Raw genomic sequence first — 21,887 nt, 5'->3', positions numbered from 1 at the left:
AGCACTACACAATTAAAAAAAATTGGTTCAGAAATAATAGGAAAACGATAATGTTCCTTCTGCCTCATGCTGCGTTCGGCCCATCAGGATGATCGTAAATTCTGATGATGAAGTAACACAAAATAATTAAGTTAAGTAAATGAGGAGATGGACTCATCAAGGTTAATTTACGAAAATAAACACACTTATCTTTAACACACGTTTTTTTTTAATGCTACATACCTTTTCATATTAAATTACAATAGATGACCATTGTGGTTAAATACTTTATACGTAACAGTCAAAATGTACTCTTGATGCTGTCTGTTCGATATCAGTTACTAGAAACTACATCTTTTCTAATTGTAAAAAATAACAATTAGCATATTCACTCAATATTTTCACATCAAATATAAAATACAGTTGTAGAACGCAGCAAGTCCACGTCCGCCTCTCATGGAATACAAACAGTGAAAGGTGAGGCGCCAAAAGCCTCATTTGTCTTGAAATAACAGAATTCTTTTTTATACCATTAATCGATACATGTACATAGAGATTTACTGGCACCGCGCAAGAATGACAAAGATAAAGAATAATGGATTATGTCGCTGCTATGCGATGGTTCATTTCGTTTACTTTACAATTGTTCGATAACTTTAGGCCAACAGGCGTTTACTATTAAGCGTATATTAATGTTTGTGAGGCGAAAATTACTAATATTACAATGGTCAATGTGAATATCGGAGGGATACAGCAAACCTGCACTGGTGCATCGGAATCTAATACTGGTCTCCCAGGAGCCACTCAAAGCACAAACTCTTAGATGATTAACTCTTCTTGTACTGAAGTCGGCAGTCCGTTTTGTATTCAATCCCGATGCATTTCTATGTTTCATGGTCAATGTGAAGGCCCAAGGGATACAGTAAACCTGCACTGGGGCATCGGAATCTTATACTGGTCTCCCAGGAGCTGCTCAACCCACAAAATCTTAGAAAATTCTCTCTCCTTGTACTTTAGTCGGAATTGTCCCTTCTGTATACAATTTCGATGCAATATCTGTGTTTGCTGCTCAATAAAAAGGTCCAAGGTATACAGTAAACCTGCACTGGTGCATCGGAATCTAATAGTGGCCTCCCAGGACTCGCTCAAAGCACAAACCCTTCGAAGATTCACTGTTCTTGTAATTAAGTTGGCATTGTCCCTCTTGTATTCAATCCCGAGGAATTTCTGTGTTTCATGCTCAATGTGAAGGTCCAATGGCTACAGAAAATCTGCACTGGTGCATTGGAATCTAATACTGGTCTCCCAGGAGCCGCTCAAAGCACAAACCCTTAAAAGATTAACTCTTCTAGCACTTAAGTTCTCATTGTCCTTTTTGTATTCAATCCCGATGCATTTTCTGTGTTTCATGCTCAATGTGAAGGTCGAAGGGATACAGTAAACGTGCACTGGTGCATCAGAATCTAATATTGGTCTCCCAGGAGCCGCTCAAAGCACAAACTCTTAGATGATGAACTCTTCTTGTACTTAAGTCGGCAGTCCCATTTGTATTTAATCACGATGCGATTTCTTTGTCTCATGGTCAATGTGAAGGTGGAAGGGATACAGTAAACCTGCACTGGTGCATCGGAATCTTATACTGGTCTCCCAGGAGCCGCTCAATACACAATTTCTAAGAGTATTAACTCTTCTTGTACTTAAGGCGGCATTGTGCCTTTTGTATTCAATCCCGATGCAATTTCAGTGTTTCATGGTCAATGCGAAGGTCCAAGGGATATAGTAAATCTCTACTGGTGCATCGGAATGTATTACAGGTCTCCCAGCAGCCGCTCAAAACATGAACTCTTAGAAGATTCACTCTTCCTGTACTTAGGTCAGCATTGTGCCTTTTGTATTCAATCCCGATGCAATTTCTGTGTTTCATGGTCAATGAGAAGGTCTAAGGGATACAGTAAATCTGCACTGGTGCTTTGGAATCAAATACTGGTCTCCCATGAGCCGCTCAAACCACAAACCCATAGAAGATTCACTCTTCTTGTACTTAATTCGGCATTGTGCCTTTTGTATTCAATCACGATGGGATTTCTGTGTTTCACGGTCAATATGAAGGTCCAAATGATACAGTCAACCTGAACTGGTGCGTCGGAATCTAATAGTGGTCTCCCAGGAGCCGCTCAAAGCACATACTCTTTGAGGATTCACTCTTCTTGTACTTAAGTCGTCATTGTGCCATTTGTATTAATCCCGGTGCAATTTCTGTGTGTCATGGTCAATGTGAAGGTCCAAGGGATACAGAAAAACCTGCACTGGTGCATCGGAATCTTATACTGGTCTCCCATGAGCCGCAGAATTCACAAACCCTTAGAAGATTCACTCTGCTTGTACTTAATTCGTCATTGTGCTTCTTTACTTAATCACGATGCGATTTCTTTGTTTCATGGTCAATGTGAAGGTCCAAGGGTTACAGTAGACCTTCACTGGTGCATCATAATCTATTACTAGTCTACCAGGAGCCGCTCAAACCACAAACTCTTAGAAAGCTCACTCTTCTTGTACTTAAGTCGGCATTTCCCATTTTGTATTCACTCCCGATGCAATATGTGTGTTTCATGGTCAAGGTGAAGGTCAAAGGGATACAGTAAACGTGCACTGGTGCATCGGATTCTAATATAGGTCTCCTAGGAGCCGCTCAAAGCACAAACTCTTAGAAGATTCACTCTCCTTGTCCTTAAGTCGGCATTGTCCCTTTTGTACTCAATGCCAATGCAACATCTGCGTTTCATGGTCAATGTGAAACTCCAAGGGATACAGTAAAACTGCACTGCTGCATCGGAATCTTATACTGGTGTCCCATGAGCCGCAGAAATCACAAACCCTTAGAAGATTCACTCTGCTTGTACTTAATTCGTCATTGCGCTTCTTTACTTAATCACGATGCGATTTCTTTGTTTCATGGTCAATGTGAAGGTCGAAGGGTTACAGTAGACCTTCACTGGTGCATCGTAATCTATTACTAGTCTACCAGGAGCCGCTCAAACCACAAACTCTTAGAAAGCTCACTCTTCTTGTACTTAAGTCGGCATTTCCCATTTTGTATTCAATCCCGATGCAATATGTGTGTTTCATGGTCAAGGTGAAAGTCAAAGGGATACAGTAAACATGCACTGGTGCATCGGATTCTAATATAGGTCTCCCAGGAGCCGCTCAAAGCACAAACGCTTAGAAGATTCACTCTCCTTGTTCTTAAGTAGGCATTGTCCCTTTTGTACTCAATGCCAATGCAACATCTGTGTTTCATGGTCAATGTGAAGGTCCAAGGGATACAGTAAAACTGCACTGCTGCATCGGAATCTTATACTGGTCTCCCAGGAGCCGCAGAAATCACAAACTCTTAGAAGATTCTATCTTCTTGTACTTAAGTCGTCATTGTGCTTTTTGTATTCAATCCCGATGCAATTTCTGTGTTTCATGGTCAATGTGAAGGTCCTAGGGATACAGTAAATATGCACTGGTGCATTGTAATCTAATACTGGTCTCCAAGGAGGCGCTCAACGTACAAACACGTAGGAGATTAACTCTTCTTGTATTTATGTCGGCATTGTACATTTTGTATTCAGTCCCGATGCAATTTCTGTGCTTCATGGCCAATGTGAAGGTCCAAGGGATACAGTAAACCTGCACTGAAGCATCGGAGTCTAAAACTGCTCGCCGAGGAGCCGCTCAAAGCACAAACTCTTAGAAGTTTCACTCTTCTTGTTCATAAGTCGGCATTGTCCCTTCTGAATTGAATCCCGATGCAATTTCTGTGTTTCATGGTCAATGTGCAGGTCCACGTGATAAAGTAAAGCTGCACTGGTCCATCGGAATATAATAGTGGTCTTCCAGGAGACGCTCAAAGCAAAAATTCTTAGAAGATTCACTCTTCTTGTACTTTAGTCGGCATTGTGCTTTTTCTATTGAATCCCGATGCAATTTCTGTGTTTCATGGTCAATGTTAAGGTCTAAGGGATATAGTAAACCTGCACTGGTGTATCTGAATCTAATACTGGTCTCCCATAAGCCGCTCAAACCACAAACTCTTAGGCGATTCACTCTTCTTGTACTTAATTCGGCATTGTGCCTTTTGTCTTCAATCACGATGGGATTTCTGTGTTTCACGCTCAATGTGAAGGTCCAAATGATACAGTCAACCTGAACTGGTGCATCGGAATCTAATAGTGGTCTCCCAGGAGCCGCTCAAAGCACATACTCTTAGAGGCTTCACTCTTCTTGTACTTAAGTCGTCATTGTGCAATTTGTATTAATCCCGGTGCAATTTCTGTGTGTCATGGTCAATGTGAAGGTCCAAGGGATACAGTAAACCTGCACTGGTGCATCGGAATCTAATACTGGTCTCCCATGAGCCGCTCAAACTACAAACCCTTAGAAAGCTCACTCTTCTTGTACTTAAGTAGGCATTTCCCATTTTGTATTCAATCCCGATGCAATATGTGTGTTTCATGGTCAGGGTGAAGGTCAAAGGGATACAGTAAACGTGCACTGGTGCATCGGATTCTAATATAGGTCTCCCAGGAGCCGCTCAAACCACAAACTCGTAGAAGATTCACTCTTCTTGTACATAAGTTGGCATTGTGCATTTTGTATTCAATTCGATGCAATTTCTGTGCTTCATGGTCAATGTGAAGGTCCAAGGGATACAGTAAACTTGCACTGGTGCATCGGAATCTAATACTGGTCTCCCAGGAGCCGCTCAAAGCACAAACTCTTAGAAGATTCACTCTCCTTGTACTTAAGTCGGCATTGTCCCTTTTGTACTCAATGCCAATGCCACATCTGTGTTTCATGGTCAATGTGAAGGTCCAAGGGATACAGTAAAACTGCACTGCTGCATCGGAATCGAATACTGGTCTCCCAGGAGCCGCAGAAATCACAAACTCTTAGAAGATTCTATCTTCTTGTACTTAAGTCGTCATTGTGCTATTTGTATTCAATCCCGATGCAATTTCTGTGTTTCATGGTCAATGTATAGGTCCAAGGTATACAGTAAACTAGCACTGGTGCATCGGAATCTAATACTAGTCTCTCAGGAGCCGCTCAAAGCACAGACTCTTAGAAGATTCACTCTCCTTGTACCAAAGTCGGCATTGTCCCTTTTGTATTCAATGCCGTTGCAATTTCTGTGTTTCATGGTCAATGTGAATGTCCAAGGTATACAGTAAACCTGCACTGGTGCATCGGATTCTAATACTGGTTTCCCAGCAGCCATCAAAAACACAAACTCTTAGTAGATTCACTCTTAAGGTACTTAAGTCGTCAATGTCCCTTTCGTATTCAATGCCGATGCAAATTCTTTGTTTTATGGTCAATGTGAAGGTCCAAGGGATACAGTAAATCTCCAATGGTGCATTGTAAACTAATACTGGTCTCCAAAGAGGCGCTCAACGTACAAACACTTAGAAGATTCACTCTTCTTGTATTTATGTCGGCATTGTAAATTTTGTATTCAGTCCCGATGCAATTTCTGTGCTTCATGGTCAATGTGGAGGTCCAAGGGATACAGTAAACCTGCACTGGTGCATCGGAGTCTAAAACTGGTCTCCCACTAGCCACTAAAATCACAAACTCTTAGAAGATTCACTCTTTATGTACTTAAGTCGGCATTGTCCTTTTCGTAACCAATGCCGAAGCAACTTCTGTGTCTCACTGTCAATGTAAAGGTCCAAGGTGTACAGTAAACCGGCTCTGGTGCATCGGAATCTAATACTGGTCTCCGAGGAGTCGTTCAAAGCACATACTCTTAGAAGTTTCACTCTTCTTGTCCTTAAGTCGGCATTGTCCCTTTTGTATTCAATCCCGATGCAAATTCTGTGTTTCATGGTCAAAGTGCAGGTCCAAGTGATAAAGTAAACCTGCACTGGTGCATCGGAATACAATACTGGTCTCCCAGGAGACGCTCAAAGCAAAAACTCTTAGAAGATTCACTTTTCTTGAACTTTAGTAGGCATTGTGCCTTTTGTATTCAATCCCGATGCAATTTCAGTGTTTCATGGTCAATGCGAAGGTCCAAGGGATATAGTAAATCTCTACTGGTGCATCGGAATGTAATACAGGACTCCCAGCAGCCGCTCAAAACATGAACTCTTAGAAGATTCACTCTTCTTATACTTAAGTCAGCATTGTGCCTTTTGTATTCAATCCCGATGCAATTTCTGTGTTTCATGGTCAATGAGAAGGTCTAAGGGATACAGTAAATCTGCACTGGTGCATTGGAATCAAATACTGGTCTCCCATGAGCCGCTCAAACCACAAACCCTTAGAAGATTCACTCTTCTTGTACTTAATTCGGCATTGTGCCTTTTGTATTCAATCACGATGGGATTTCTGTGTTTCACGGTCAATGTGAAGGTCCAAATGATACAGTCAACCTGAACTGGTGCATCGGAATCTAATAGTGGTCTCCCAGGAGCCGCTCAAAACACATACTCTTAGAGGATTCACTCTTCTTGTACTTAAGTCGTCATTGTGCCATTTGTATTAATGCCGGTGCAATTTCTGTGTGTCATGGTCAATGTGAAGGTCCAAGGGATACAGTAAACCTGCACTGGCGCATCGGAATCTTATACTGGTCTCCCATGAGCCGCAGAAATCACAAACCCTTAGAAGATTCACTCTGCTTGTACTTAATTCGTCATTGCGCTTCTTTACTTAATCACGATGCAATTTCTTTGTTTCATGGTCAATGTGAAGGTCCAAGGGTTACAGTAGACCTTCACTGGTGCATCGTAATCTATTACTAGTCTACCAGGAGCCGCTCAAACCACAAACTCTTAGAAAGCTCACTCTTCTTGTACTTAAGTCCGCATTTCCCATTTTGCATTCAATCCCGATGCAATATGTGTGTTTCATGGCCAAGGTGAAGGTCAAAGGGATACAGTAAACGTTCACTGGTGCATCAGATTCTAATATAGGTCTCCCAGGAGCCGCTCAAAGCACAAACGCTTAGAAGATTAACTTTCCTTGTTCTTAAGTCGGCATTGTCCCTTTTGTACTCAATGCCAATGCAACATCTGTGGTTCATGGTCAATGTGAAGGTCCAAGGGATACACTAAAACTGCACTGCTGCATCGGAATCGAATACTGGTCTCCCAGGAGCCGCAGAAATCACAAACTCTTAGAAGATTCTATCTTCTTGTACTTAAGTCGTCATTGTGCTTTTTGTGTTCAATCCCGATGCAATTTCTGTGTTTCATGGTCAATGTGAAGGTCCAAGGTATACAGTAAACCAGCACTGGTGCATCGGAATCTAATACTAGTCTATCAGGAGCCGCTCAAAGCACAGACTCTTACAAGATTCACTCTCCTTGTACCTAAGTCGGCATTGTCCCTTTTGTATTCAATGTCATTGCAATTTCTGTGTTTCATGGTCAATGTGAATGTCCAAGGTATACAGTAATTCTGCACTGGTGCATCGGATTCTAATACTGGTTTCCCAGGAGCCACCAAAAGCACAAACTCTTAGAAGATTCACTCTTAAGGTACTTAAGTCGTCATTGTCCCTTTCGTATTCAATGCCGATGCATATTCTGTGTTTCATGGTCAATGTGAATGTCCAAGGGATACAGTAAAGCTGCACTGGTGCATTGTAATCTAATACTGGTCTCCAAGGAGGCGCTCAACGTACAAACACGGAGGAGATTAACTCTTCTTGTATTTATGTCGGCATTGTCCCTTTTGTATTCAATCCCGATGCAATTTCTGTGTTTCATGGTCAATGTGCAGGTCCAAGTGATAAAATAAACATGCACTGGTGCATCGGAATATAATACTGGTCTCCCAGGAGGCGCTCAAAGCACATACTCTTAAAGGATTCACTCTTCTTGTACTTAAGTCGTCATTGTGCCATTTGTATTCAATCCCGGTGAAATTTCTGTGTGTCATGGTCAATGTGAAGGACCAAAGGATACGGTGAACCTGCACTGGTGCATCGGAATCTAATACTGGTCTCCCATGAGCCGCTCAAACCACAAACTCTTAGAAGATTCGCTCTTATTATACTTAATCCGGCATTGTGCCTTTTGTTTTCAATCACGATGCGATTTCTGTGTTTCATGGTAAATTTGAAGGTCCAAGTTATACGGTAAACCTTCACTGGTGTTTCGGAATCGAATGCTGGTCTCGCAAGAGCCGCTCAAACCACAAACTCTTAGAAGATTCACTCTTCTTGTACTTAAGTCGGCATTGTGCCTTTTGTATTGAATCCCGATGCAATATCTGTGTTTCTTGGTCAATGAGAAGGTCTAAGGGATACAGTAAATCTGCACTGGTGTATCGGAATCAAATACTGGTCTCCCATGAGCCGCTCAAACCACAAACCCTTAGAAGATTCACTCTTCTTGTACTAAATTCGGCATTGTGCCTTTTGTATTCAATCACGATGCGATTTCTGTGTTTCTTGGTCAATGTTAAGAGGCAAGGGATACAGTAACCTGCTCTGGTGCATCAGAATCTACTACTGGTCTCCGAAGAGCCGCTCAAAGCACAAACTCTTAGAAGTTTCACTCTTCCTGTTCTTAAGATGGCATTGTCCCTTTTAATTTCAATCCCGATGCAATTTCTGTGTTTCTTGATAATGTGCAGGTCCAAGTGATAAACTGAACCTGCACTGGTCCATCGGAATATAATACTGGTCTCCCAGGAGACGCTCAAAGCATAAACCCTTATAAGATTCACTTTTCTTGTACTTAATTCGGCATTGTGAATTTTGTATTCAGTCACGATGCGATTTCTGTGTTTCATGGTCAATGTGAAGGTCCAAGGGATACAGTAAACCTACATTGGTGCATCGGAATTTAATACTGGTCTCCCAGGAGCCGCTAAAACCACAAACTCTTAGAAAACTCACTCTCCTTGTACTTTAGTCGGCATTGTCCTTTTGTATTCATTCCCGATGCTATTTCTGTGTTTCATGGCCAATGTGCAGGTCCAAGTGATAAAGTAATCCTGCACTGGTGCATCGGAGTATAATCTCCCAGGAGATGCTCAAAGCAAAACTCTTAGTAGATTCTCTCTTCTTGCACTTTAGTCGGCATTGTGCTTTTTTTATTCAATCCCGATGCAATTTCTGTGTTTCATGGTCAATGTAATGGTCCAATGGATATGGTAAACCTGCACTGGTGCATCGGAATCTAATACTGGTCTCCCAGGAGATGCTCAAAGCAAAAACTCTTAGAAGATATTCTCTTCTTGTACTTTAGTCGGCATTGTGCATTTTGTATTCAGTCCCAATGCAATTTCTGTGTTTCATGGTCAATGTGCAGGTCCAAGTGATAAAGTAAACCTGCCCTGGTGCAACGGAATATAATACTGGTCTCCCAGGAGATGCTCAAAGCAAAAACTCTTAGAAGATTCTCTCTTCTTGTACTTTAGTCGGCATTGTGCCTTGTGTATTCAATCCCGATGCAATTTCTGTGTTTCATGGTCAATGTAATGGTCCAATGGATATGGTAAACCTGCACTGGTGCATCGGAATCTAATACTGGTCTCCCAGGAGCCGCTCAAAGCACAAATTTTTAGAAGATTCACTCTTCTTTTACTGAAGTCGGCATTGTACCTTTTGTATTAATCTCGATGCAATTTCTGTGTTACATGGACAATGTGAAGGTCCAAAGGATACGGTAAACCTGCAGCGGTGCATCGGAATCTAATACTGGTCTCCCATGAGCCGCTGAAACCACAAGCTCTTAGAAGATTCGCTCTTATTGTACTTTATCCGGCATTGTGCCTTTTGTATTCAATCACGATGCGATTTCTATGTTTCATGGTTAATTTGAAGGTACAAGTTATGCAGTAAACCTTCACTGGTGCATCGGAATCGAATGCTGGTCTCCCAAGAGCCGCTCAAACCACAAACTCTTAGAAAATTTACTCCACTTGTACTTAAGTCGGCATTGTCCTTTTTGTATCCAAACCCGATGCAGTTTCTGTGTTTGATGGTCAATGTGAAGGTAAGAGGGATACAGTAAACGTGCACTGGTGCATCGGATTCTAATACTGGTCACCCAGGAGACGCACAAATCACAAAATCTTAGAAGATTCACTCTTCTTGTACTTAAGTCGACATTGTGCCTTTTGCATTCCATCCCGATGCAATTACTGTGCTTCATGGTCAATGTGAAGGTCCAAGGAATACAGTGAACGTGAACTGGTGCATCGGAATCTATTACGGGTCTCCCAGGAGCCGCTCAAACCACAAACTCTTAGGTGATTCACTCTTCTTGTACTTAAGTTGGCATTGTGCATTTTGTATTCAATCCCGATGCAATTTCTGTGTTTTATGGTCCACGTGAAGGTCCGAGGGATACAGTAAACCTGCACTGGTGCATAGGAATTTAATACTGGTCTCCCAGGAGCCGCTCAAAGCACAAACTCTTAGAAGATACACTCTTCTTGTACTCAAGACGGCATTGTGCCTTTCGTATTCAATCCCGATGCAATATCTGTGTTTCATGGTCAACGTGAAGGTCCAAAGAATACAGTAAACCTGCCCTGGTGCATCGGAATCTAATACTGGTCTCCCAGGGGCCGCTCAAAGCACAAACTCTTTGAAGATTCACTTTTCTTGTACTTAATTCAGCATTGTGAATTTTGTATACATTCCCGATGCAATTTCTGTGATTCATGCTCAATGTGAAGGTCCAAGGGATACAGTAAACCAGCACTGGGGCATCGCAAACTAATACTGGTCTCCCATGAGCCGCTCAAAGCACAAACTCTTAGAACATTCATTCTTGTTGTACTTAAGTCGGCATTGTCCCTTTTGTATTCAATCCTGAAGCAATTTTTGAGTTTCATGGGGAATGTGAAGGTCCAAAGGATACAGTAAACCTGCACTGGTGCATCGGAATCTAGTACTGGTCTCCCAGGAGCCGCTCAAAGCACAAACTCTTAGAAGATTCAATCTTCTTGTACTTAAGTCGGCATTGTGTCTTTTGAATTCAATCCCGATGCAATTTCTGTGTTTGATGGTCAATGTGAAGGTCCAAGGGATACAGTAAACCTGCACTGGTGCATCGTAATCTAATACTGGTCTCCCAGGAGCCGCTCAATGCACAAACTCTTAGAAGACTCACTCTTCTTGTACTTAAGTCGGCATTGTGCCTTTTGTGTTGAATCCCAATTCAATATCTGTGTTTCATGGTCAATGTGAAGCTCCAAGGGATACAGTAAACCAGCACTTGTGCATCGGAAACTAATATTGGTCTCCCAGGAGCCGCTCAAAGCACAAACTTTTAGAAGATTCACTCTTCTTGTACTCAAGACGGCATTGTGCCTTTCGTATTCAATCCCGATGCAATATCTGTGTTTCATGGTCAATGTGAAGGTCCAGGGGATACAGTAAACCTGCACTGGGGCATCGGAATCTAATACTGGTCTCCCAGGGGCCGCTCAAAGCACAAACTCTTTGAAGATTCACTTTTCTTGTACTTAATTCAGCATTGTCCCTTTTGTATACATTCCCGATGCAAATTCTGTGATTCATGCTCAATGTAAAGGTCCAACGGATACAGTAAACCTGCACTGTTGAATCGGAATCCAATACTGGTCTCCCAGGAGCCGCTCAAAGCACAAACTCTTAGAAGATTCACTCTTCTTGTACTTAAGTCGGCATTGTGTCTTTTGAATTCAATCCCGATGCAATTTCTGTGTTTGATGGTCAATGTGAAGGTCCAAGGGATACAGTAAACTTGCACTGGTGCATCGGAATCTAATACTGGTCTCCCAGGAGCCGCTCAATGCACAAACTTTTAGAAGATTCACTCTTCTTGTACTCAAGACGGCATTGTGCCTTTCGTATTCAATCCCGATGCAATATCTGTGTTTCATGGTCAATGTGAAGGTCCAGGGGATACAGTAAACCTGCACTGGGGCATCGGAATCTAATACTGGTCTCCCAGGGGCCGCTCAAAGCACAAACTCTTTGAAGATTCACTTTTCTTGTACTTAATTCAGCATTGTCCCTTTTGTATACATTCCCGATGCAAATTCTGTGATTCATGCTCAATGTGAAGGTCCAACGGATACAGTAAACCTGCACTGGGGAATCGGAATCCAATACTGGTCTCCCAGGAGCCGCTCAAAGCACAAACTCTTAGAAGATTCACTCTTCTTGTACTTAAGTCGGCATTGTGTCTTTTGAATTCAATCCCGATGCAATTTCTGTGTTTGATGGTCAATGTGAAGGTCCAAGGGATACAGTAAACTTGCACTGGTGCATCGGAATCTAATACTGGTCTCCCATTAGCCGCTCAATGCACAAACTCTTAGAAGACTCACTCTTCTTGTACTTAAGTCGGCATTGTGCCTTTTGTGTTGAATCCCAACGCAAAATCTGTGTTTCATGGTCAATGTGAAGCTCCAAGGGATACAGTAGACCTGCACTTGTGCATCGGAATCTAATACTGGGCTCCCATGAGCCGCTCAAAGCACATACTTTTAGAAGATTCACTCTTCCTGTACTTAAGACGGTATTGTGCATCTTGTATTCAATCCCGATGCAATTTCTGTGTTAAATGGACAATGTGAAGGTGCAAGTGATACAGTAAACCTGCACTGGTGCATCGGAATCTAATAATGGTCTGCCAGGAGCCGCTTAAATCTTAAACTCTTAGATGATTCACTCTTTTTGTACTTAAGTCGGCATTGTGCCTTTTGTATTCAATCCCAATGCAATTTCTGTGTTCCATGGTGAATGTAAAGGTCCAAGGGATACAGTAAACCAGCACTGATGCATCAGAATCTAATACTGGTCTGCCAGGAGCCTCTCAAATCACAAACTCTTAGAAGATCCACACTTATTGTACTTAAGTTGGCATTGTGCCTTTTGTATTCAATCCCGTTGCAATTTCTGTGTTTCATGGTCAAAGGTAAGGTCAATGGGATACGGTAAACCTGCACTGGTGCGTCGGAAACTAGTACTGGTCTCTCAGGAGCCGCTCAAATCACAAACTCTTAGAAGATTCTCTCATCTTGTATTTAAGTCGGCATTGTGCCTTTTGGATTCAATCCCGATACAATTACTGTGTTTCATGGTCAATGTGAAGCTCCAAGGGATACAGTTAACCTGCACTGGTGCATCAGAATCTAATACTGGTCTCCCAGGAGCCGCTCAAAGCACAAACTCTTAGAAGATTCACTCTTCTCTTACTTAAATCAGCATTGTGCCTTTTGTATTCAATCCCGATGATATTTCTGTGTCTCATGGTCAATATGAAGGTCCAAGGGATACAGTAAACCTGCACTGGTGCATCGGAATCTAATACTGGTCTCCCAGGAGCCGCTCAAACCACAAACTCTTAGAAGATTCTCTCATCTTGTATTTAAGTTTTCATTGTGCCTTTTGGATTCAATCCCGATACAATTTCTGTGTTTCATGGTCAATGTGAAGCTCCAAGGGATACGGTAAACCTGCACTGGTGCATCAGAATCTAATACTGGTCTCCCAGGAGCCGCTCAAAGCACAAACTCTTAGAAGATTCACTCTTCTTGTACTTAAATCAGCATTGTGCCTTTTGTATTCAATCCCGATGATATTTCTGTGTCTCATGGTCAATGTGAAGGTCCAAGCTGAAATCGATATAGGTACAGAAAGCTGGCTTAAGCCAGAGATAAATTCTGCCGAAATTTTTACAAAGGTACAGACGGTGTTTAGAAAGGATAGATTGCATGCAACCGGTGATGGAGTGTTCGTCGCTGTTAGTAGTTCTTTATCCTGTAGTGAAGTAGAAGTGGATAGTTCCTGTGAATTATTATGGGTGGAGGTTACACTAAACAACCGAACTAGGTTAATAATTGGCTCCTTTTACCGACCTCCCGACTCAGCAGCATTAGTGGCAGAACACCTGAGAGAAAATTTGGAATACATTTCACATAAATTTTCTCCGCATGTTATAGTCTTAGGTGGAGATTTCAATTTACCAGATATAGACTGGGACACTCAGATGTTTAGGATGGGTGGTAGGGACAGAGCATCGAGTGACATTATACTGAGTGCACTATCCGAAAATTACCTCGAGCAATTAAACAGAGAACCGACTCGTGGAGATAACATCTCGGACCTACTGATAACAAACACATCCGAACTTTTCGACTCTGTATGTACATAACAGGGAATCAGTGATCATAAGGCCGTTGCAGGATCCCTGAATATGGAAGTTAATAGGAATATAAAAAAAGGGGGGGACGGTTTATCTGTCTAGCAAGAGTAATAGAAGGCAGATTTCAGACTACCTAACAGATCAAAACGAAAATTTCTGTTCCGAAACTGACAATGTTGAGTGTTTATGGAAAAAGTTCAAGGCAATCGTAAAATGCGTTTTAGACAGGTACGTGCCGAGTAAAACTGTGAGGGACGGGAAAAACCCACCGTGGTACAACATCAAAGTTAGGAAACTACTGTGAAAGCAAAGAGAGCTCCACTCCAAGTTTAAACGCAGCCAAAACCTCTCAGACAAACAGAAGCTAAACGATGTCAAAGTTAGCGTAAGGAGGGCTATGCGTGAAGCGTTCATTGAATTCGAAAGTAAAATTCTATGTACCGACTTGACAGAAAATCCTAGGAAGTTCTGGTCTTACGTTAAATCAGTAAGTGGCTCGAAACAGCATATCCAGACACTACGGGGTCATGATGGCATTGAAACAGAGGATGACACGCGTAAAGCTGAAATACTATACACCTTTTTCCAAAGCTGTTTCACAGAGGAAGACCGCACTGCAGTTCCTACTCTAAATCCTCGCACAAACGAAAAAATGGCTGACATTGAAATAAGTGTCCAAGGAATAGAAAAGCAACTGGAATCACTCAATAGAGGAAAGTCCACTGGACCTGATGGGATACCAATTCGATTCTACACAGAATACGCGAAAGAACTTGCCCCCCTTCTAACAGCCGTGTACCGCAAGTCTCTAGAGGAACGGAGCGTTCCAAATGATTGGAAAAGAGCACAGGTAGTCCCAGTCTTCAAGAAGGGTCGTCGAGCAGATGCGCAAAACTATAGACCTATATCTCTGACGTCGATCTCTTGTAGAATTTTAGAATATGTTTTTTGCTCGCGTATCATGTCATTTCTGGAAACCCAGAATCTACTATGTAGGACTCAACATGGATTCCGGAAACAGCGATCGTGTGAGACCCAACTCGCTTTATTTGTTCATGAGACCCAGAAAATATTAGATACAGGCTCCCAGGTAGATGCTATTTTTCTTGACTTCCGGAAGGCGTTCGATACAGTTCCGCACTGTCACCTGATAAACAAAGTAAGAGCCTACGGAATATCAGACCAGCTGTGTGGCTGGATTGAAGAGTTTTTAGCAAACAGAACACAGCATGTTGTTATCAATGGAGAGACGTCTACAGACGTTAAAGTAACCTCTGGCGTGCCACAGGGGAGTGTTATGGGACCATTGCTTTTCACAATATATATAAATGACCTAGTAGATATTGTCGGAAGTTCCATGCGGCTTTTCGCGGATGATGCTGTAGTATACAGAGAAGTAGCAGCATTAGAAAATTGTAGCGAAATGCAAGAAGATCTGCTGCGGATAGGCACTTGGTGCAGGGAGTGGGAACTGACCCTTAACATAGACAAATGTAGTGTATTGCGAAAACATAGAAAGAAGGATCCTTTATTGTATGATTATATGATAGCGGAACAAACACTTGTAGCAGTTACTTCTGTAAAATATCTGGGAGTATGCGTGCAGAACGATTTGAAGTGGAATGATCACATAAAATTAATTGTTGGTAAGGCGGGTACCAGGTTGAGATTCATTGGGAGAGTGCTTAGAAAATGTAGTCCATCAACAAAGGAGGTGGCTTACAAAACACTCGTTCGACCTATACTTGAGTATTGCTCATCAGTGTGGGATCCGTACCAGATCGGTCTGACGGAGGAGATAGAGAAGATCCAAAGAAGAGCGGCGCGTTTCGTCACAGGGTTATTTGGTAACCGTGATAGCGTTACGGAGATGTTTAATAAACTCAAGTGGCAGGCTCTGCAAAAAAGGCGCTCTGCATCGCGGTGTAGCTTGCTCGCCAGGTTTCGAGAGGGTGCGTTTCTGGATGAGGTATCGAGTATATTGCTTCCCCCTACTTATACCTCCCGAGGAGATCACGAATGAAAATTAGAGAGATTAGAGCGCGCACGGAGGCTTTCAGACAGTCGTTCTTCCCGCGAACCATACGCGACTGGAACAGGAAAGGGAGGTAATGACAGTGGCACGTAAAGTGCCCTCCGCCACACACCGTTGGGTGGCTTGCGGAGTATCAATATAGATGTATATGTAGATGTAGACAGTAAACCTGCACTGATGCATCGGAATCTAATACTGGTCTCCCAGGAGCCGCTCAAACCACAAACTCTTAGAAGATTCACTCTTCTTGTACATAAGTCCGCATTGTCACTCTTGTATTCAATCCCGATGCAATTTCTGTGTTTCATGGTCAATGTGATGGTCCAAGGGATACAGTAAACCTGCACTGGTGCATCGGAATCTAATACTGGCCTCCCAGAAGATGCTCAAAGCAAAAACTCTTAGAAGATTCTCTCTTCTTGTACTTTAGTCGGCATTGTGCATTTTGTATTCAGTCCCGATGCAATTTCTGTGTTTCATGGTCAATGTGCAGGTCCAAGTGATAAAGTAAACCTGCCCTGGTGCAACGGAATATAATACTGGTCTCCCAGGAGATGCTCAAAGCAAAAACTCTTAGAAGATTCTCTCTTCTTGTACTTTAGTCGGCATTGTGCCTTGTGTATTCAATCCCGATGCAATTTCTGTGTTTCATGGTCAATGTAATGGTCCAATGGATATGGTAAACCTGCACTGGTGCATCGGAATCTAATACTGGTCTCCCTGGAGCCGCTCAAAGCACAAATTTTTAGAAGATTCACTCTTCTTTTACTTAAGTCGGCATTGTACCTTTTGTATCAATCTCGTTGCAATTTCTGTGTTACATGGACAATGTGAAGGTCCAAAGGATACGGTAAACCTGCAGCGGTGCATCGGAATCTAATACTGGTCTCCCATGAGCCGCTGAAACCACAAGCTCTTAGAAGATTCGCTCTTATTGTACTTTATCCGGCATTGTGCCTTTTGTATTCAATCACGATGCGATTTCTATGTTTCATGGTCAATTTGAAGGTACAAGTTATGCAGTAAACCTTCACTGGTGCATCGGAGTCGAATGCTGGTCTCCCAAGAGCCGCTCAAACCACAAACTCTTAGAAAATTTACTCTACTTGTACTTAAGTTGGCATTGTCCTTTTTGTATCCAACCCCGATGCAATTTCTGTGTTTGATGGTCAATGTGAAGGTAAGAGGGATACAGTAAACGTGCACTGGTGCATCAGATTCTAATACTGGTCACCCAGGAGACGCACAAATCACAAACTCTTAGAAGATTCACTCTTCGTGTACTTAAGTCGACATTGTGCCTTTTGCATTCCATCCCGATGCAATTACTGTGCTTCATGGTCAATGTGAAGGTCCAAGGAATACAGTGAACGTGAAATGGTGCATCGGAATCTATTACAGGTCTCCCAGGAGCCGCTCAAACCACAAACTCTTAGGTAATTCACTCTTCTTGTACTTAAGTTGGCATTGTGCATTTTGTATTCAATTCCGATGCAATTTCTGTGTTTCATGGTCCACGTGAAGGTCCGAGGGATACAGTAAACCTGCACTGGTGCATAGGAATTTAATACTGGTCTCCCAGGAGCCGCTCAAAGCACAAACTCTTAGAAGATTCACTCTTCTTGTACTCAAACGGCATTGTGCCTTTCGTATTCAATCCCGATGCAATATCTGTGTTTCATGGTCAAAGTGAAGGTCCAAAGAATACAGTAAACCTGCCCTGGTGCATCGGAATCTAATACTGGTCTCCCAGGGGCCGCTCAAAGCACAAACTCTTTGAACATTCATTCTTGTTGTACTTAAGTCGACATTGTCCCTTTTGTATTCAATCCCGAAGCAATTTTTGTGTTTCATGGAGAATGTGAAGGTCCAAGGGATACAGTAAACTTGCACTGGTGCATCGGAATCTAGTACTGGTCTCCCAGGAGCCGCTCAAAGCACAAACTCTTAGAAGATTCGCTATTCTTGTACTTAAGTCGGCATTGTGTCTTTTGAATTCAATCCCGATGCAATTTCTGTGTTTGATGGTCAATGTGAAGGTCCAAGGGATACAGTAAACCTGCACTGGTGCATCGTAATCTAATACTGGTCTCCCAGGAGCCGCTCAATGCACAAACTCTTAGAAGACTCACTCTTCTTGTACTTAAGTCGGCATTGTGCCTTTTGTGTTGAATCCCAATGCAATATCTGCGTTTCATGGTCAATGTGAAGCTCCAAGGGATACAGTAAACCAGCACTTGTGCATCGGAAACTAATACTGGTCTCCCAGGAGCCGCTCAAAGCACAAACTCTTAGAAGATTCACTCTTCTTGTACTCAAGACGGCATTGTGCCTTTCGTATTCAATCCCGATGCAATATCTGTGTTTCATGGTCGACGTGAACGTCCAAAGAATACAGTAAACCTGCACTGGTGCATCGGAATCTTATACTGGTCTCCCAGGGGCCGCTCAAAGCACAAACTCTTTAAAGATTCACTTTTCTTGTACTTAATTCAGCATTGTCCCTTTTGTATACATTCCCGATGGAAATTCTGTGATTCATGCTCAATGTGAAGGTCCAAGGGATACAGTAAACCTGCACTGGGGCATCGGAATCCAATACTGGTCTCCCAGGAGCCGCTCAAAGCACAAACTCTTAGAAGATTCACTCTTCTTGTACTTAATTCAGCATTGTCCCTTTTGTATACATTCCCGATGGAAATTCTGTGATTCATGCTCAATGTGAAGGTCCAAGGGATACAGTAAACCTGCACTGGGGCATCGGAATCCAATACTGGTCTCCCAGGAGCCGCTCAAAGCACAAACTCTTAGAAGATTCACTCTTCTTGTACTTAAGTCGGCATTGTGTCTTTTGAATTCAATCCCGATGCAATTTCTGTGTTTGATGGTTAATGTGAAGGTCCAAGGGATACAGTAAACCTGCACTGGTGCATCGGAATCTAATACTGGTCTCCCAGGAGCCGCTCAATGCACAAACTCTTAGAAGACTCACTCTTCTTGTACTTAAGTCGGCATTGTGCCTTTTGTGTTGAATCCCATCGCAAAATCTGTGTTTCATGGTCAATGTGAAGCTCCAAGGGATACAGCAGACCTGCACTTGTGCATCGGAATCTAATACTGGGCTCCCATGAGCCGCTCAAAGCACATACTTTTAGAAGATTCACTCTTCTTGTACTTAAGACGGCATTGTGCATCTTGTATTCAGTCCCGATTCAATTTCTGTGTTAAATGGGCAATGTGAAGGTGCAAGTGATACAGTAAACCTGCACTGGTGCATCGGAATCTAATAATGGTCTGCCAGGAGCCGCTTAAATCTTTAACTCTTAGAAGATTCACTCTATTTGTACTTAAGTCGGCATTGTGCCTTTTGTATTCAATTCCGATGCAATTTCTGTGTTCCATGGTGAATGTAAAGGTCCAAGGGATACAGTAAACCAGCACTGATGCATCGGAATCTAATACTGGTCTGCCAGGAGCCTCTCAAAGCACAAACTCTTAGAAGATCCACACTTCTTGTACTTAAGTTGGCATTGTGCCTTTTGTATTCAATCCCGATGCAATTTCTGTGTTTCATGGTCAAAGGTAAGGTCCATGGGATACGGTAAACCTGCACTGGTGCGTCGGAAACTAGTACTGGTCTCTCAGGACCCGCTCAAATCACAAACTCTTAGAAGATTCTCTCATCTTGTATTTAAGTCGGCATTGTGCCTTTTGGATTCAATCCCGATACAATTTCTGTGTTTCATGGTCAATGTGAAGCTCCAAGGGATACAGTTAATCTGCACTGGTGCATCAGAATCTAATACTGGTCGCCCAGGAGCCGCTCAAAGCACAAACTCTTAGAAGATTCACTCTTCTTGTACTTAAATCAGCATTGTGCCTTTTGTATTCAATCCCGATGATATTTCTGTGTCTCATGGTCAATATGAAGGTCCAAGGGATACAGTAAACCTGCACTGGTGCATCGGAATCTAATACTGGTCTCCCAGGAGCCGCTCAAACCACAAACTCTTAGAAGATTCTCTCATCTTGTATTGAAGTTTTCATTGTGCCTTTTGGATTCAATCCCGATACAATTTCTGTGTTTCATGGTCAATGTGAAGCTCCAAGGGATACGGTAAACCTGCACTGGTGCATCAGAATCTAATACTGGTCTCCCAGGAGCCGCTCAAAGCACAAACTCTTAGAAGATTCACTCTTCTCGTACTTAAATCAGTATTGTGCCTTTTGTATTCAATCCCGATGATATTTCTGTGTCTCATGGTCAATGTGAAGGTCCAAGCTGAAATCGTTATAGGTACAGAAAGCTGGCTTAAGCCAGAGATAAATTCTGCCGAAATTTTTACAAAGGTACAGACGGTGTTTAGAAAGGATAGATTGCATGCAACCGGTGATGGAGTGTTCGTCGCTGTTAGTAGTTCTTTATCCTGTAGTGAAGTAGAAGTGGATAGTTCCTGTGAATTATTATGGGTGGAGGTTGCACTAAACAACCGAACTAGGTTAATAATTGGCTCCTTTTACCGACCTCCCGACTCAGCAGCATTAGTGGCAGAACACCTGAGAGAAAATTTGGAATACATTTCACATAAATTTTCTCAGCATGTTATAGTCTTAGGTGGAGATTTCAATTTACCAGATATAGACTGGGACACTCAGATGTTTAGGACGGGTGGTAGGGACAGAGCATCGAGTGACATTATACTGAGTGCACTATCCGAAAATTACCTCGAGCAATTAAACAGAGAACTGACTCGTGGAGATAACATCTCGGACCTACTGATAACAAACACATCCGAACTTTTCGACTCTGTATGTACAGAACAGGGAATCAGTGATCATAAGGCCGTTGCAGGATCCCTGAATATGGAAGTTAATAGGAATATAAAAAAAGGGAGGAAGGTTTATCTGTTTAGCAAGAGTATTAGAAGGCAGATATCAGACTACCTAACAGATCAAAACGAAAATTTCTGTTCCGAAACTGACAATGTTGAGTGTTTATGGAAAAAGTTCAAGGCAATCGTAAAATGCGTTTTAGACAGGTACGTGCCGAGTAAAACTGTGAGGGACGGGAAAAACCCACCGTGGTACAACATCAAAGTTAGGAAACTACTGTGAAAGCAAAGAGAGCTCCACTCCAAGTTTAAACGCAGCCAAAACCTCTCAGACAAACAGAAGCTAAACGATGTCAAAGTTAGCGTAAGGAGGGCTATGCGTGAAGCGTTCATTGAATTCGAAAGTAAAATTCTGTGTACCGACTTGACAGAAAATCCTAGGAAGTTCTGGTCTTACGTTAAATCAGTAAGTGGCTCGAAACAGCATATCCAGACACTACGGGGTCATGATGGCATTGAAACAGAGGATGACACGCGTAAAGCTGAAATACTATACACCTTTTTCCAAAGCTGTTTCACAGAGGAAGACCGCACTGCAGTTCCTACTCTAAATCCTCGCACAAACGAAAAAATGGCTGACATCGAAATAAGTGTCCAAGGAATAGAAAAGCAACTGCAATCACTCAATAGAGGAAAGCCCACTGGACCTGATGGGATACCAATTCGATTCTACACAGAGTACGCGAAAGAACTTGCCCCCCTTCTAACAGCCGTGTACCGCAAGTCTCTAGAGGAACGGAGCGTTCCAAATGATTGGAAAAGAGCACAGGTAGTCCCAGTCTTCAAGAAGGGTCGTCGAGCAGATGCGCAAAACTATAGACCTATATC

This window comes from Schistocerca americana, chromosome X, assembly GCF_021461395.2.
Source record: "Schistocerca americana isolate TAMUIC-IGC-003095 chromosome X, iqSchAmer2.1, whole genome shotgun sequence".
NCBI lineage: Eukaryota > Metazoa > Arthropoda > Insecta > Orthoptera > Acrididae > Schistocerca > Schistocerca americana.
This window is presented reverse-complemented; position numbering follows the sequence as displayed.